Source organism: Hylobates moloch, unplaced genomic scaffold, assembly GCF_009828535.3.
Source record: "Hylobates moloch isolate HMO894 unplaced genomic scaffold, HMol_V3 SCAFFOLD_3, whole genome shotgun sequence".
Classification (NCBI taxonomy): Eukaryota; Metazoa; Chordata; class Mammalia; order Primates; family Hylobatidae; genus Hylobates; species Hylobates moloch.
In genome coordinates this window covers 116,282,780-116,297,909 of record NW_026652278.1, presented here as the reverse complement: position 1 = coordinate 116,297,909, position 15,130 = coordinate 116,282,780, and the positions used below count along the sequence as shown (strand labels likewise).

Sequence of the window (15,130 nt, the reverse complement as noted above, 5' to 3'; positions counted from 1 at the left end):
AAAAATTTGATCTGTATTTTTCATTGTTGTAGGCCCATCACTCAGCACAGTTCTTGTACATAGTTGGTGCTTGACAATTATTTGTTGAATGAACGAACTTGTTGAATGAGGAATTAGTCTTCCTCATTTGGTGAATTAGGGTCTTTATTTTCTTCAGACTTTCAAAATAACAAGCCAGATATAAAATGGACCAAGCCTATCATTCGTTGTCTTGGGTGCTGAGTAAAAGTTATGTCAAAGATAGGCATAAAAGAAACAATAGAAATATGGAAATTGGTGATGAAGATATAATATCATGTTAAATAATATTTTTTATCAGTTTAGCCCTTAATAATTTGAAAATAAATTTTAGATGCATACTAAATTTAAATTTACCACTCTAAGATTTACAGGAAAAATATATTATTTCCTTTTTGTAAATAAGAAAACAAAAATTTAGAGAAATTAGATAATTTGTCCAGAATCATACTACTAACACATAGCAGAGCTAGAATGAAGTCTTAGGATACACTTATCTTAAGGCTGAATCAGTGTTTCTTTCACTTTTCTCCCACATATATTTGAATTGCACATTTTAATGTCAATGTTTTAGTGTCAGGAAAATTAAAACTTTTTAAATCAAGACACAAAATGTCCTTAAAAAGATGGGTTAGTTCTCGCTGAGACCCATCACCCTGACTCTACAGAAGACACACCACTGGGATTCACCATGTGCCATGTGTGAATACATTTCAGTCCATACGGGGCAGGCAGGTGTCCAGATGGGCAATGCTAACCTGTTGAGAGCTCTACTGCCTGGAACATGAGATTCAAACTGATGGGCAGAAGCCGAGTGAAAAGACCATTGGTGAAGGGGATAGTCGACCTTCACCAGCTTCTTCTGTGAAACCAGTGCTAGAAAACATGTGTCCTGGACGTTTTGTGGATCTGGAGCCTATGGCCATTGATGAAATCTGAAATGGCGTATACCAACAGTTCTTCCACCCAGAGTGGCTCATCACTGTAAAAGAGGATGCTCTCAACAATGATGTCCATGGTCACTATACCATTGGCAAAGAGATCAATGACCCAGTGCTGGACTGGACCTGGAAGCCATCTGACCAGTGCACAGGACTTCAGGACTTCCTGGTGTTCCACAGCTTTGACAGGGGCACTGGCTCTGGCTTTACCTCACTCCTGATGGAGCGGCTGTCTGGTGACAATGGCAAAATCTAAGCTGTAATTCTCCATCTACTCAGCCCTGCAGGTGTCCACAGCCATGGTTGAGCCCTACAACTTCATCCTGACCACTCACTCACACCACCCTAGAGCACTCAGCTCATGCCTTCGTGGTGGACGATGAAGCCGTCTATGACAATTGCTGCCACAACCTGGACATTGAGTCTCCAACCTACACCAATCTCAACTGCCTCATTAGCAAAGTAATCTCCTCCACCACAGCTTCTCTGCACTTTGACAAGGCCCTCAACATGGACCTGACAGAGTGTCAGATCAACCTGGTGGCCTGCACTCGCATCTACATCCCCCTGGCCACCTATGTGCCAGTCATCTCTGCAGAGAAGGTGTACCACAACAGTTGTTTTTGGCAGGGATCGTCAATGCCTGCTTTGAGCCTGCCAGCCAGATGGCAAAGTGTGACGGTATGGCACTTTAGGGAATATGGGTTACTGGTATGGCAAGTGTATGGCCTACTGACTGTTGTACCACAGAGATGTACCCAAGGATGTCAATGCTGCCATTGCCACCATCAAGACCAAGTGCAGCATTCAGTTTGTGGACTGCTGCCCCACAAGCTTCAAGGTTGGTATCAACTAACCGCTGCCCAACTGTGGTGCCTGGGGGTGACCTGGCCAAGGTACAGTGTGACGTGTGCATGCTGAACAACACAATTGCCATTGCCAAGGCCTGGGCCCACCTGGACCACAAGTTCAAGCTGATGTATGTCAAGAGGGCGTTTGTACACTGGGTAGCTGGTGAGGGCATGAAGGACGGTGAGTTCTCCAAGGCTCAGGGAGGATATGGCCGCCCTGGAGAAGGATTATGAGGAAGTAAGCACCAACTCCTCTGAGGATGAGAATGAGGGAGAAGAATAGAACAGCTGCCTGGAACCTATTCATTATGTTTATTGCAAAATCCTTTGGAAATAAACAGTCTCCTTGCATGGTTTAAATAAATAAATAAATAAATAAATAAAATAGAAGGATTTAGTATCCTCAGCAAAACAGAACTTAACACCCAAAAGGATAGATATAAATTTTAAAATATTTTGTAATTTGCATTGTTTTACACAGAGAAAGCATAGGAAAATATGTAGATTTTGCAACGGGTAATTGATGGGCCTTTTTTTTTTTTTCATGTTGCTTTCAGGAATGCGTGAGCAAACAGCCTATCTCTAGTGAAAAAAAATGCAGACTATTGCTACATTAATATCGACATCCAGAACATGAAATCTGAAAACAAAATAACTATAAAATTATACCACACAGCAGCCAAATTAAAGAAGCTGAGTATACAGCTCCATATATGCTCACTATAAAGAGAATATTTTTGCAAATTAAAAATATGTGAATAATTGTCATGAAGAAGTAATTGCTTTTAAAGATAAAATAATCGGAGGCTGGTTTTGTTCTCAAATTACTCAGAACTTTGTTGGTGCTTCTAAGGAGCAGAGCTTTGCAATGTTTTTGAACCTTTGCTCTTTCCCTGTACCTTCAAAATGTTGTTCAGGACTTTCTATTCTAAATGCTCTGAGGAAAGTACTGTTGCTCCCCTTAAGGATCAAATGTAGAACAAATCTGAGTGGCTGGTGACAAACTTCTACATACCCACAACTATAAAATTAACATGTGGCAGTAGGTAATACTTTACTACTTATCTTTCTGAATAATTGTTTTAAAATATTATTTAATGGTGGTCTCTTGTTTTATTTAGGAGTTTATTTTTGTATCCTAACATAGTAAACAGTAGCAAATATAAATACACATAGAGTTACAGGGCATAGGAGAGAATCAGCATTTATTGTCAACTAATGACTACACACTTGGTATGCATTATTTTATAATTCAAAACAATACTTTAATGTGGGTATTAATATCTGTATTTACAGGAGAGGAACATGATATTCAGAAATTAAGTTTACATAGTTACTAAGGAACAGATACAGTAGGGTTTGAAGTTCATTTTATCTCCAGAGTGATTCATCTTCCAAATATACCCTTTTTGATCCCATAGTGTTTGGGAGATATGATCTTCCAACCAACTTGGGAATGATTGAAACCCTTAAAGACTTCTTGGCAAATGACTCTTCAGCAAAACAAGTCTTATGACCAAGAACTTATTAATTTGAGGGCCAGAATATATTGTTAAAGCTAAAATAATTAACAAGTTCTTATGGGTATTTAGTCTAATTTCATCTCTGCCAGTTCCCGTCTATCATTTGAGGTCATACACAGCAATAACTCTTCTAGTTAATTGCCTTTCGACTAATTGAAGAGAGCTGGTTTTCTCTTCTTCAGGTTAAGAATCTACAATTCATTTTAAATAATTCCTTAGCAAATCAACTGCCAATCAATTATTATCTATATCTGATAGAAATTCTGATAGGAACTCTGAGAGGAACTCAGAGGCAATTTTAATGTTAAACACTTAATGTCCATTTCATTGATGAAAGAACTGAAACCCTGATCAACTAAGTAAATTTTAAATTAAAATTAGGCTATCTTTTCTCTAAGAATAAGAGTCTATTCTTGGTTTATTTGGGTATGTTACATGGCAAATTGAAGATCAGTGAATTCACATAGTGAAGATCAGTGAATACCTTCTGAATAAAAGTTTTTATTAATAACCTCGACAGACACTTTGAAATCAATTATTATAATTCTAGATTATGTTTTCCCACTATTTCCTAGGGCTGCTGTAACAAATTTCCACAAACTTGGAGGGCTTAAAACAACAGAAATCTCTTCTCTCACAGTTCTAGAGTCTTGAGGTCATAAATAAAGGTGTAGGCAGAATCATACCCCCTCCTAAACTTCCAGGATAGGATCCTTCCTCGCTTCTTCCACATTCTGGTGGCCCCGGGTATTCCTGGGCTTGCAGATACAGCACTTCAATCTCCGGCTGCATCATCACTGATGTTCTCCCCTCACGCGTCTGTCTCTGTGTCTCTTCCACTATGACATCAGTCATATTGGATAAGGGCCCATTCTACTTTAGTATGACCTCATTGAACTAATTATATCTGCAGCAACTCTATTTCCAAATAAGGTCACATTCTGAGGTACCAGAGTTAGGACTTCAATATATTTGTAGTGGAGAGGAGGCCACAATTCAACCCTCAGTCAAAAGTTAATTTAGGATGTGGAATACGTAAGGAGGGAGACTAAGTCTGTTTCTCCAAATCATTTCTAGATTTCATAGACCATCATTTATTTAACTTGTAATGTAGAAAATTCAAACATCATGAAGGGCTCTTTACCTAAAGTACACTGTACCTTCTTCGATAGCTAAGTTTTAGAAAGTCTGGGCACTTCCTGAAACTGAATTAAGCGTGTCTGTGTGTATGTGTGTCTGTGTGTGTGTGTGCATGTGTGTCTGTGTGTGTGTGTGCATTCTCCTGAGAGAGCATTTTTAGCTTTCTTCAGAGTCAAGTGGTCCACCACTCTCCCAAGTAGGAGAACCTAAAATAGACAAATCAAGACAGCTCTAGGTAATATAATGAATGTTGGCAAGGACAGATTCCCATTACTTACCCATTAATTTTCCAATTTTAACTTTCTGTTATAGGGGCCTATGTTTCTTAAAACTTTTAATTTCAGTGCACATCTAGAGCCTATGATTTATTTCATTCTATGCTTTGTAACTTTTTAACCACTTTTCCTTTTTTCATGGTATCTGTCTCATTATTCATTTCCTCACAGTCATAAGCTCAGCTTTGCAAATAATAGTTAAGATTTGTGATAATCAAACCTATAATGGAATTTAATGCTTGACACTGAGCCAGTGTTATGTTTCATTCATCAAATATTTGGTTGGGCTTATTATGTTCCATCTAGACATTGTACCGGGAAATAGAGGTACAAAAGATTTTTTTTTTTTAATACTGTTCCTTTGACCTCGGGAGCTCATAATTCATCCAGCATTTAAAACACTTTATGGTACATGTGAATCATCTGGGAATCACAGTTAAAATGCAAGTTCTGATTCAGTAGGTGAAGAGGGAGAATTCTGAGATTCTTCGCTTCCAATTAGTTACCAGATGGTGCCTATGCTGTTGGTCTATAGGCTGTATTTTATATAGCAGAGTTTGGTACAATCTTTCTCAACCAGACCTGGAAGAGAAGTAGGTTCTAATGTCCTAATAATACATTTTCTGTAATGAATTAATTTTATTTCAGTGTGCCTACAATGGTGTGTGATATGAACCATCCTTAAGAGAACTATGAAAATAGTCGTTAAATCATGGTTTTTTTCTTCTGTGCTTGGGTTGAAGTGCATATCAATTAGGATTAAATTCAGGTTTAACCAACCAGAAGTCTGTGAAATGATTTAGATACACAAGAATTATCTATCTTAACAGAGAGAAGCAGGGGTTAGTAGCCCAGGGTTCCAGAGAACTTTGTTTCTTTCTTTTTTTTTTTTTTTTGAGACGGAGTCTCGCTCTTTCGCCTAGGCGAGAGTGCAGTGGCGCGATCTCGGCTCACTGCAAGCTCCGCCTCCCGGGTTCACGCCATTCTCCTGCCTCAGCCTCCAGAGTAGCTGGGACTACAGGCGCCCGCCACCGTGCCCAGCTAATTTTTTGTATTTTTAGTGTTCTCAGAGTGTACAGGCCAGGTCTTGTGTATGTTGTCTCAGGTTGTATGTAACACGGCTGCTGCTCTGCAAGCTCACATCCACTATCTAGGCTGAAGCCAGAAGAAGTGGGAAGAGAAAAACCAAAGGCCAGTGCCCTCCGTAAACCACTTTAAAAAAAAGTTTCTCAGCAGGTAAGCTACTCAATCTTTGAGTGTAGAGCTGGATCACGTGGTCAGGTCGCTGCTAGCCAGAAGTGTGTGTGGAACCTGAGTATTTAAGCCCTATCTGCCGAGCTTTCACAGTAGAAGATGAGAAAGCAGTCGTAAATGATTCTGAAATAGGCAGTCCAGAACTGTGAGTTAACCACACTCATGGAATTGGCATGCCAAAAGCTAAACAGGAATCACTCACGCTAAAATGTACAACAATAATGTAAAGCAGAAATTCTTTTAAAATGTTCAAGCTTTTTAGAACCTCAAAGTTATAATTTCAGGAACTCCCTGTTCTGATTAGGTACAGGTTTGGCTGTGTCTGAGACATCCACCTAATGCAAATAGAAGTGTGTTTCTCCTCTTGGTTTCCCAGGGTAATTTTCTTAGTTCTGCAAATTTTTTGTGTGTAGAAATAATACCTTAATGCATACATGAACACTATAAAATATCAAAACCTTACATAAGAACATGAAGTTGTAAATAATCTTAACATTGTAAGTACATTGTAGACAAAGCATTTGGAATATGTTATTCATTTTATTTATTTATTTATTTATTTATTTATTTATTTATTTATTTATTTGAGACATAGTCTCGCTCTGTCGCTGGAGTGTGTTGGTGCAATCTTGGCTAACTCCAACCTCTGCCTCCCAGGTTCAAGTGATTCTCATGCCTCAGCCTCTCAAGTAGCTTACTTGATTACAGGTGTGTATCAGCACACCCAGCTAGTTTTTGTGTTTTTAGTAGAGGCAGGGTTTCACCATGTTGGGCAGGCTGGTCTTATACTCTTGACCTCAAATGATCTGCCCGCCTCAGCCTCCCCAATTGCTGGGATTACAGGCATGAGCCACTGTGCCTGGCCTGAAATAGATTATTTAAATATAGTTTTTCTTTTTCATTTTAAAATCAAGTTCTGATATTTATAGCTGGTTGTCTCTTTGACTTTAAAAGTCCACAAAATAATAATATCAATATATAATCTACCATGTCTTAAATAATTAATATATTTTAATACCATTTACCCTGCTAACCACCAGTTGAGGTCCTTATGTTTTCTATTTTCCTAATGAAAAAACTGAAGTTCAAAGAAGTTAAATAACTCCTGAATACCACACAGTTACTAAATGTCAGAGCTGGATTTGAAGCCACGTGGGTTTGAAACTTTCCAATGCTGCTCTCTCGTAGAAGGCATGTGTGGAATTTTCTCTTATTCTGCTTACTAATTACCTTCCTGAAATTCATGATGTGTATGTGGAAATAGCAAGGACCCATTATTTATGTGCATTCACTTTAAAATTAGACCTAATTTTAACAATTAAAAATATGAGCTAGGCTTATTTGTTGGAAATTAGAAATGTATGTATTTCTTAACACTGTTATTAGTAATAAAAATTAGGGAAAAAAGGAAAGAGCAGGAGCATCAGGTAAGTAAACATAGATGTGGGTGACATGTAAAGAAGGAAACTCAAATTCTGAATGAATTGCCATCTCTATGATATATAAGTAAAATAACATTTTACTTTAAAAAGTAACCAGGACATTAGGACTAAGTAAAAATGAGCCATCAGCAGTTCAAGCATTTTAGATAGTAAATGAAATGAAATATTTAAATTCACATTTAAAAATTATAATTTTTGATGGTTTTAGGTACAGACATGGAGGAAATCTGAACAATCTGATTATACAGAAAATCTAAATTTTCCGTATGTAAAAAATTTACCTCTATGATATAATGACTGTAATAATTAAAACAAAATTTTAAATAAACTAAATATTTTTCTCTTTCATTCCATTCCACAAAGAATCATCAAGCACCTACTATATTCCAGTCCTTGAACCAGGTGCTAAGGCTGTACTGAGATGTACATGGTCCTAATCCTGCCCTAATAATTCAGTCTACTGGGTCATGAGATGAGAAAACAATTCAAGCACAATTCATGGGGCCACTAGGAGAGCAAACAGGAAATTACTTATTTAAGTCACTTTCAAAAAATTAATAACCTTCAAAATTAGTAACCCATTTTTAAAAAGTCCATTCCAAATGAATAAAATATAAGGCTTGAAGTCTATAAATGGGTAAAGTCCAATTTTCCTGAAACCTTTCCACTGCAAAATGAACACACTTGAGGAATACAGACACTGAGGCCAGCCTTAAATGAGTTAAAAGGTGTTGCATTAAAAAAAAAAAAAGGAGAAGAAGGAAGTTTTGGTAGTTAAGAGAAAGGATAAACAGTTTATAGTTTCAAAGTTCCTCAACTTTAGAAGAGAGCCATAAGAAAGGACATAAAAATTGAACATATATGTGTGTGTGTGTGTACAGTTACATGTTTGAGCAGGAAGTTTGGCAGGCAGAATCTAAGAAGTGAGGAGGCGACTGATTGCCCCTGGGAGTTGGCAGGAAGCACACAGGCTGAGGATAGGAATTAGAAGTATTTGATAGCTCAGAGGAAATCATGGCACAGAGAGGGAAATAGTGTAAACACAAGGGTCACGAAATAAAGACAGAGTGCTTGGCTCCCTGGTGGATGTAGGCAGGAACAGAGGCCATAATCCAATAACCCAGTGTACAAAGCACCTCCATCACCGAAGCAGTGGCCTTGGCAGGAAGCATAGATCATACCATTATGTCCTCATTTCTCTCCCCTGTCGGGAACAGACTTTATGACTAAACTTCAGATAGATGACATTACAGGAAAAAGATTGTGGGGCACAGTTTTAGAAAAAGAAGGAAGATTGCCTTGAGCCCATTTCACCTAATAACCGTTATGCTACAGATCAGGTTTTGAAGTTAATGGTATTTATTTTGGCTTTTCATGATTGGAAACTGTGATGTGAATTTTGACATCAATATCTAGAGAATAGATTGAGGCTTTTGACTTTTTTTTTTAATTAAAAACTGATTATCAGAGATAGTTGTACCCTGAAGCTAATGAAGCTAAAACATCAGGGTCTCTCACTTGAATTTGGTCTTACAAGGCCCTATGCTCAATTTTGCATTTGTAATTTTAATTCCTTTTCAAATTGTATAAAGAATATCCTTTATAGAGAAATTGTTACAAATGCTCTACTTGGCTCATTTTGTCATTATTGACAGGTTTCGTGGGTGGGAACATTTTTTTGCCAGGTCAACGAACCCAAATTTCTACATTCAAAGTGAAAAGGACATGAAATTTCAACTACATTTCTAGAGGAATGAAAAGTATATTTTAATGTATTACATAAAGAAAATTGATGAATAAATTTTGAAATGCTGCAAACTGAAATTCAACAGGAATGAATACTTCAGTTGCTCAAATACATGAGGAGAACTGTGATTGATATTTGTTAGTCTCTGATGTTTTGGCACTATATTACCTGGATAGATTTAATTTCATGTACAAGCAAATATAATGTGAAAGAAATAAGTTTGTAAATCAGGTTAAAAATCCTTTCTTTGATTCTTAAGCTACATTTTATTTTAATCTAAATGAATTTGATACCTCATTTGATTAAATATTCTATCACATAAGATGTTTTGGGCTGCAGGTAATAGAACACACAGGTCAAATGACATAAATTATAAGGGAATTTGTAATTTCACATAATAGGGTGCCAGATAGGGCTAGACGAGTCAGTTACGGAGCCACGGCTTAGTGATGCCATTGTTATTTTTTCATCTGAATTCCTCCCCATCATCAGCATTGTCACTCCTCATGATCTCAATTCAGCTGCGATAGTTCCACAAGGCACAGGCAGGCACTGCCAACCCAGTGAAGGAAAAAGAGGTGATTTCTTTTGAGTCTCTTTTTCTTTTAGTAGGAAAGCATTAACCCAAAGCCTCCTTCCACTCGGATCCCAGTTGGTCAGCATTGGTTTCATGTCTTGCCATAGCTGCCAGCTTTCCCAGTGGGCTGTGCCTGGCATTTCCAACTTCTAACAGGGCAGGTGGGCCTGGCAAGGAGAGTCAGGGGACTTGGGGAATACAAGGGACGCAATCAAAGATTGCTACAATTTGCCTTTATTCAGGGGCAAAATTACTTATCCATTTGCTTAATTTTGGTTTGATGGGGTGAGATCTTTATTTTTTCTAGTCTTTTGGGAATATTCTTCAGCTTGCCAACACCTCTGTGTTTTCCTCATCTGAATATTGTAATTTTTTATTTCACCATCTAGCAGCTTCAGTGGCCACAAATCTTTTTCCAGATTTGTCTGAAATGTTCAGACTTTTTATATTGATGAAAGTTCCTTTTACCTATAGCCTTTGGCCAAGCTATAACAAATCGACTAAAGTGTGATTTTATATCCCACTGTAGGCCAAGACAGTATGCTGCTGGTTACACAGCACAGGATGCTAACCATTTTACACACAATTGCTTGGACACAGGCCAGGACAATTGGCAATTCCTGTCTCTAGTTCAAATGCTAAGCTGCTTCCTAGAAGAGGTCACAGGAGGTCAGAGGATGTTCCCAAAGGACTTTCCTGTTCAGACTTACTGGGGAATATCAGACTAGCTCCAACTTCAGTTTAGGTGTTTAGCTGGTGTCTCCAAAGTCTCATATATATTCAAAATGTTTGGGCACTGTTCCTGCACCTACAGGTGAAGGTCTAGCTCCACCCCTTACTTCCTCTAGAAAACTTTCCACCAGCATAGCAGGCCTCACTCAGCTGACTTCTGAGATTATATAATACTTTGTGTCAATATTACTCATTCAGTATTTAATCCTACTACATAATAAAAACTTTCAGATCAAAGACCACATTGTTCCATTTCTCATCACACTGTCTATGTACCTCATTGTCTAGCATAACACATACATTTATTGAATGAGTGAGTATAGGTTGCAGTAAAAGATAACATAAGGAAAATGCTCTAAAGAATAACAGTATCATGTGGCAAAACTACTAAGAAAAACTCAAAAACAACATAGAAACAATAAGTTACTACGTATCTAGTCAGTTACTGTGCTAGGAAGGGATACAATGGTGTGCGAAAGTGAGCAAGGCCTCTGCTTCTGAGGAACTTAAAATCCAGTGACAAAGAAATATAATGAATAATCATGAGTAAAATGTAGAAATTAAAACTGCGATAAGTGCTATGAGGAAAAAGAGTCTGTACCATGTGCCGTACGATAGGACCTAACCTAACCTGCGGGTGAGGAATGACTTTCCTGAGCAAGTACCATTTGACTTGATACCTGCAGTATGAGAAGAAGATAATTGGATTCGGATAAGGTGTTCACATGCAAATGTAAAGTTGTGGCTGGAATCAAGAGCAAGGTTGATGATGGTAGAAAATGAAGCTGGGAAGAAGGTGCGCCAGAGATGACTAAACTAACTGTCCATCAGAATCTGTTTCCCCTTTGAGTAACAGCATGTAGCTGCCAAGCCAGAGACTACATTTCCCAGTCTCCTTTGCATCCAATGTGGCCATGTGACTGGTTTCTCTCCAATGAAACATGAGTATAAGTGATGTCACCACAACCTAGACAGGATTTCAAGGCAGCAGGTATATCTCCTCCACAGGCTCATTCTCCATTCTGTGAGCTCTAATGGTGAGAGCAGTGTGATGCTGGAAGCTGTGTGATCCAAGAGGTTTTACCATCTTCAGCCTGGGATGCTCAGTGACATCTTACACATGACCCTCTGCCAACCTGGAGACCTTGTCCTGGTTTGTTACATTAGAGAGGGATAAACTTTCATCTTTAAATCATTGAATTTTGGAGAGATTTTTGCTAAGTTTACTTATCCTAAATAATGCTAGGGAGTTTGGTCTTTGTACCAAAAAAATGAGAAATTATTTAAAGATTTTAAACTAAGAGATATGGGATTAAATCAATATTTTGAAAAGATTTCTCTGCAAAGTCAAGGCTATATTAGGGAGTGGTGGGAGGGAGGGTAAGACAGAATTAGGGGAAAAAATCAACAGAAAAGTTTTGCAGAAGTCCAAGTATGAAAAGTCTGGGGCAGCAGAAACAGAGAACTGGCTGGACTCAGTAGGTGTGAGGTGATATTGATAGAATTAGGTTACATATTGAATGGGAAAAGTTGAGAGGGAGGTATCTACAAAGACTGCAACTTTTTTTTTGGCTCTGAGCACTGGGCAATTGGTGAGGGTGTTTTCTCAGAAGGGAAACACAGAGGAAGATCCTGAGTTAAAATTTGAACGTATGCACAAATAGATGTTATCATGTACAAAGCACACTCCCTCCTTCCACAACAATGAAAGGAGAGTGGTACAGCCTTTAGGAGGTGTCCCTCTGGAGCAGTGTGCTAGAGTGGTTAAAGTACTGAAGCTGGGTCAAATCAGGTCCTTAACTAACCAGCTGGCTCATCTAGGATGGTTGTTTAACTTTAGGTTCTTCAATTTTTATCTGCAAAATAGGGAAAATAATAGTACCTGCTGCATAGGTTTATAATGAAGATAAATGAAAAAATATGTATAAAGCATGTAGAAGGATACATGTATCTTAGTACGATTGCATTCCTTGTTACATCTTATGCGGCCCAGTCATGTGCTCTGATATTTTACCCTGGTTTGTAAGTATCATCAGTATATCATATGCTATTTAGGTGACAATTATATGTTCAGTTAAGGTATTGTTAATTTTAAGATGCATGCTCTATATCGATAATCAGTCTGGCTTGGTCACTGAATTCCAGCTGGACACTAATGACCCAATTTCTTGATACTCACACTCAGCAAGTTTGATTTCAGCCTTGATTTTTAGATGAACACAAATTCTTAGCCCTTTCATATAGGGCTCCACATTTAAGCCCTGTGATAAGGATAATGTTTGGTCTTCCGTAGTCACCTGAGTCTTACTTAACCTGCTTCCATCAATTCTAAACCCAATATCCCCTCTACAAAGACTTTCTTTATCTAATGTCTTCACTCTTTCAACTTGGTTAACTTTAATAAATCTTTAATTCTTTTAGTTACTTTCTTCTTAAATGAATCCATAGCTGTTCCAATCTTCTTCTTGCAAGCAGCTTTATACACAGCATCTCATTCCTTATCATTCATCCCATTATCTTTCTGTCTGGTGCAGCATAGAATTAGTCTCACCTTACATTCCTTTCAGCATGATTAAGAGAGAGGAAGAAAGGAAGAAAAAGAGAACAACTAAGGGGGAAAAGCAATATATGCTATTATTGAAGCAAACTTTTCATTAAAGTTACTCCCCTAAATCCAAACATTTCAATGCTTCATGAACACTGTAATATAATATTTTAAGGCTACTCGCAGGGAACCCTTTTGAATTATCAGTTATGTTCCCCACCAAGCAATTCTCCACTTTTTCTTGGGAAAAAAGTTTTTGCCGGAATTATATGTCCTAATGAAGATTTCACCTTGTGACGTATGCCATTTTAGACTGCTGGCTAATTTTGTCCCAAAGTGTCACTTTTTTTTCATTCACTGTATCCTTATTTTATACCTATATGAACTTTTAAAGGTATATATCCATGTAAGTAACATAATACAATTAAACTATAGTAAAATTTCAGGGAGTTTATAAAGAGGGCAGATGGAGCAGAACAGGTTCCATGTAGTTCTGATTATTTGACTACATATCCCCCAACATCAGAATAATATCACACCTTCATAGCACAGCAATATGTACTGATAAATAATTTTAATTTTTCTTTACAGAAATATTTTACGGGCACCTTTCTTTTTTGAAGGCTATAACTTGCAGAATTGAAGTATGCCAAATTCACTCCTTAATTAACTCCTTCTATTCATTTGTGTAATTATTTATCCATTCACTCATTTTACCTTAAATAAAATACTATGCAGAGTGGGATTCAAAATATGTGAGATAGTTCCCTATTTTGAGGACTTCAAAAGTATGTATAAATATATACATACATGTATATATATATGTATGTTTTGAGAATCCATGACATGTCAAATCCTGTACACATCACTCCACTAAGATAAATATTATTTTCCCCGATTTTCTGGAGGAAGAATCTGAGACTTAGAGAAGTTAAATAATTTATACAACCTCACCCAGCTACTTTACTAAGCAGCAGAGTCAGGATTTAATGAAGCCATCTTGGTCTCATTCTAGAGTACATGCTCTTAACCAGCACACATTGCCTTCTACTTAAAAGTAAAGTTTTAATAAAATAAAAGTAAAGTTCAAATTTACAAAAAAAACATAGAAATGCTCACAGCAGTTTCAAAAATCTGAACTCTTTATAAAATTCATGAATTGGTTATTTAATTATGTTTTATTTCCCTTTTTCCTCTGGATATGTATGGTTAGAGGCATTATTTTCTGGTAGATGAATCTAATTCATTTAAGACATGTTTTATAATGGAACTTAGAATACTTCTCCTTTGTGCCTTTCACTCTTACATATCCTTCAGATTCCAGCTCAAAAGTCATTCTCTCTAAAATTTTCCCTGATCCCATTCCCAGAGAGCACAAATCCTTTCCTTCACCACGGAACCTTCACAGCATGAAGTTCAGGTGAGAATTATAGCACTAGATCATGCTAGGTCAGATTTGTGTCTGCCTGCATCTATGTGCTTATCTTTCTAAAGTGCATATGAGCCCAAGAGGGCGAGTCATATTAGAGACTCCTTCTTTCATAGCACCAGAAGCATTGTTTTCTATATAGTTCTAAGGAAATGCACTAGTGGGCTTTTTGACAAAGGAAGGCTCCTGGGTCCAACTTGAGTGGGATGCCCTGGCTATAGTAATGAACCAAACTAAGATGTTAAACACAGGAAGAAAGATACATTTGTATTATCTGCCTATACCTGCCTTGACATAAAAATGAGCATTGAGAAAAGATTATCTGATGGTTACATTTACTCCTGAGTATGAGTGTTGAGATAATGACTAGAAAAATGTGTATGCCTAGGAGAATGCTTTATACACAATTTAATAAAGTAATGTAAACACTGTAAACACAAACAAAAGACATTAGAAAAAGTTGACTGTGGATATAGAAAACTAATGTAGGTTTGTGTAAGGTATTGTTAAAACTATTTGTTACTTGACACTGAAAAGAAGAATGTCTTTACTTTTAACATGTTAAAGTTTCATATGTTAAGAATTCATGAGGTGTTTTCTGTAATCAGACTGCCTGGGCTGCAATAATGTTTTACACCACTTATTAGCTTAGAAAT

At 37.3% G+C, this 15,130-nt stretch overlaps 1 pseudogene; it reads left to right on the top strand.

Moving 5' to 3' along the window:
• Nucleotides 1-716: 716 nt before the first annotated feature.
• Nucleotides 717-2,093, top strand: LOC116479961 (tubulin alpha-4A chain-like; annotated as a pseudogene).
• Nucleotides 2,094-15,130: the final 13,037 nt, after the last annotated feature.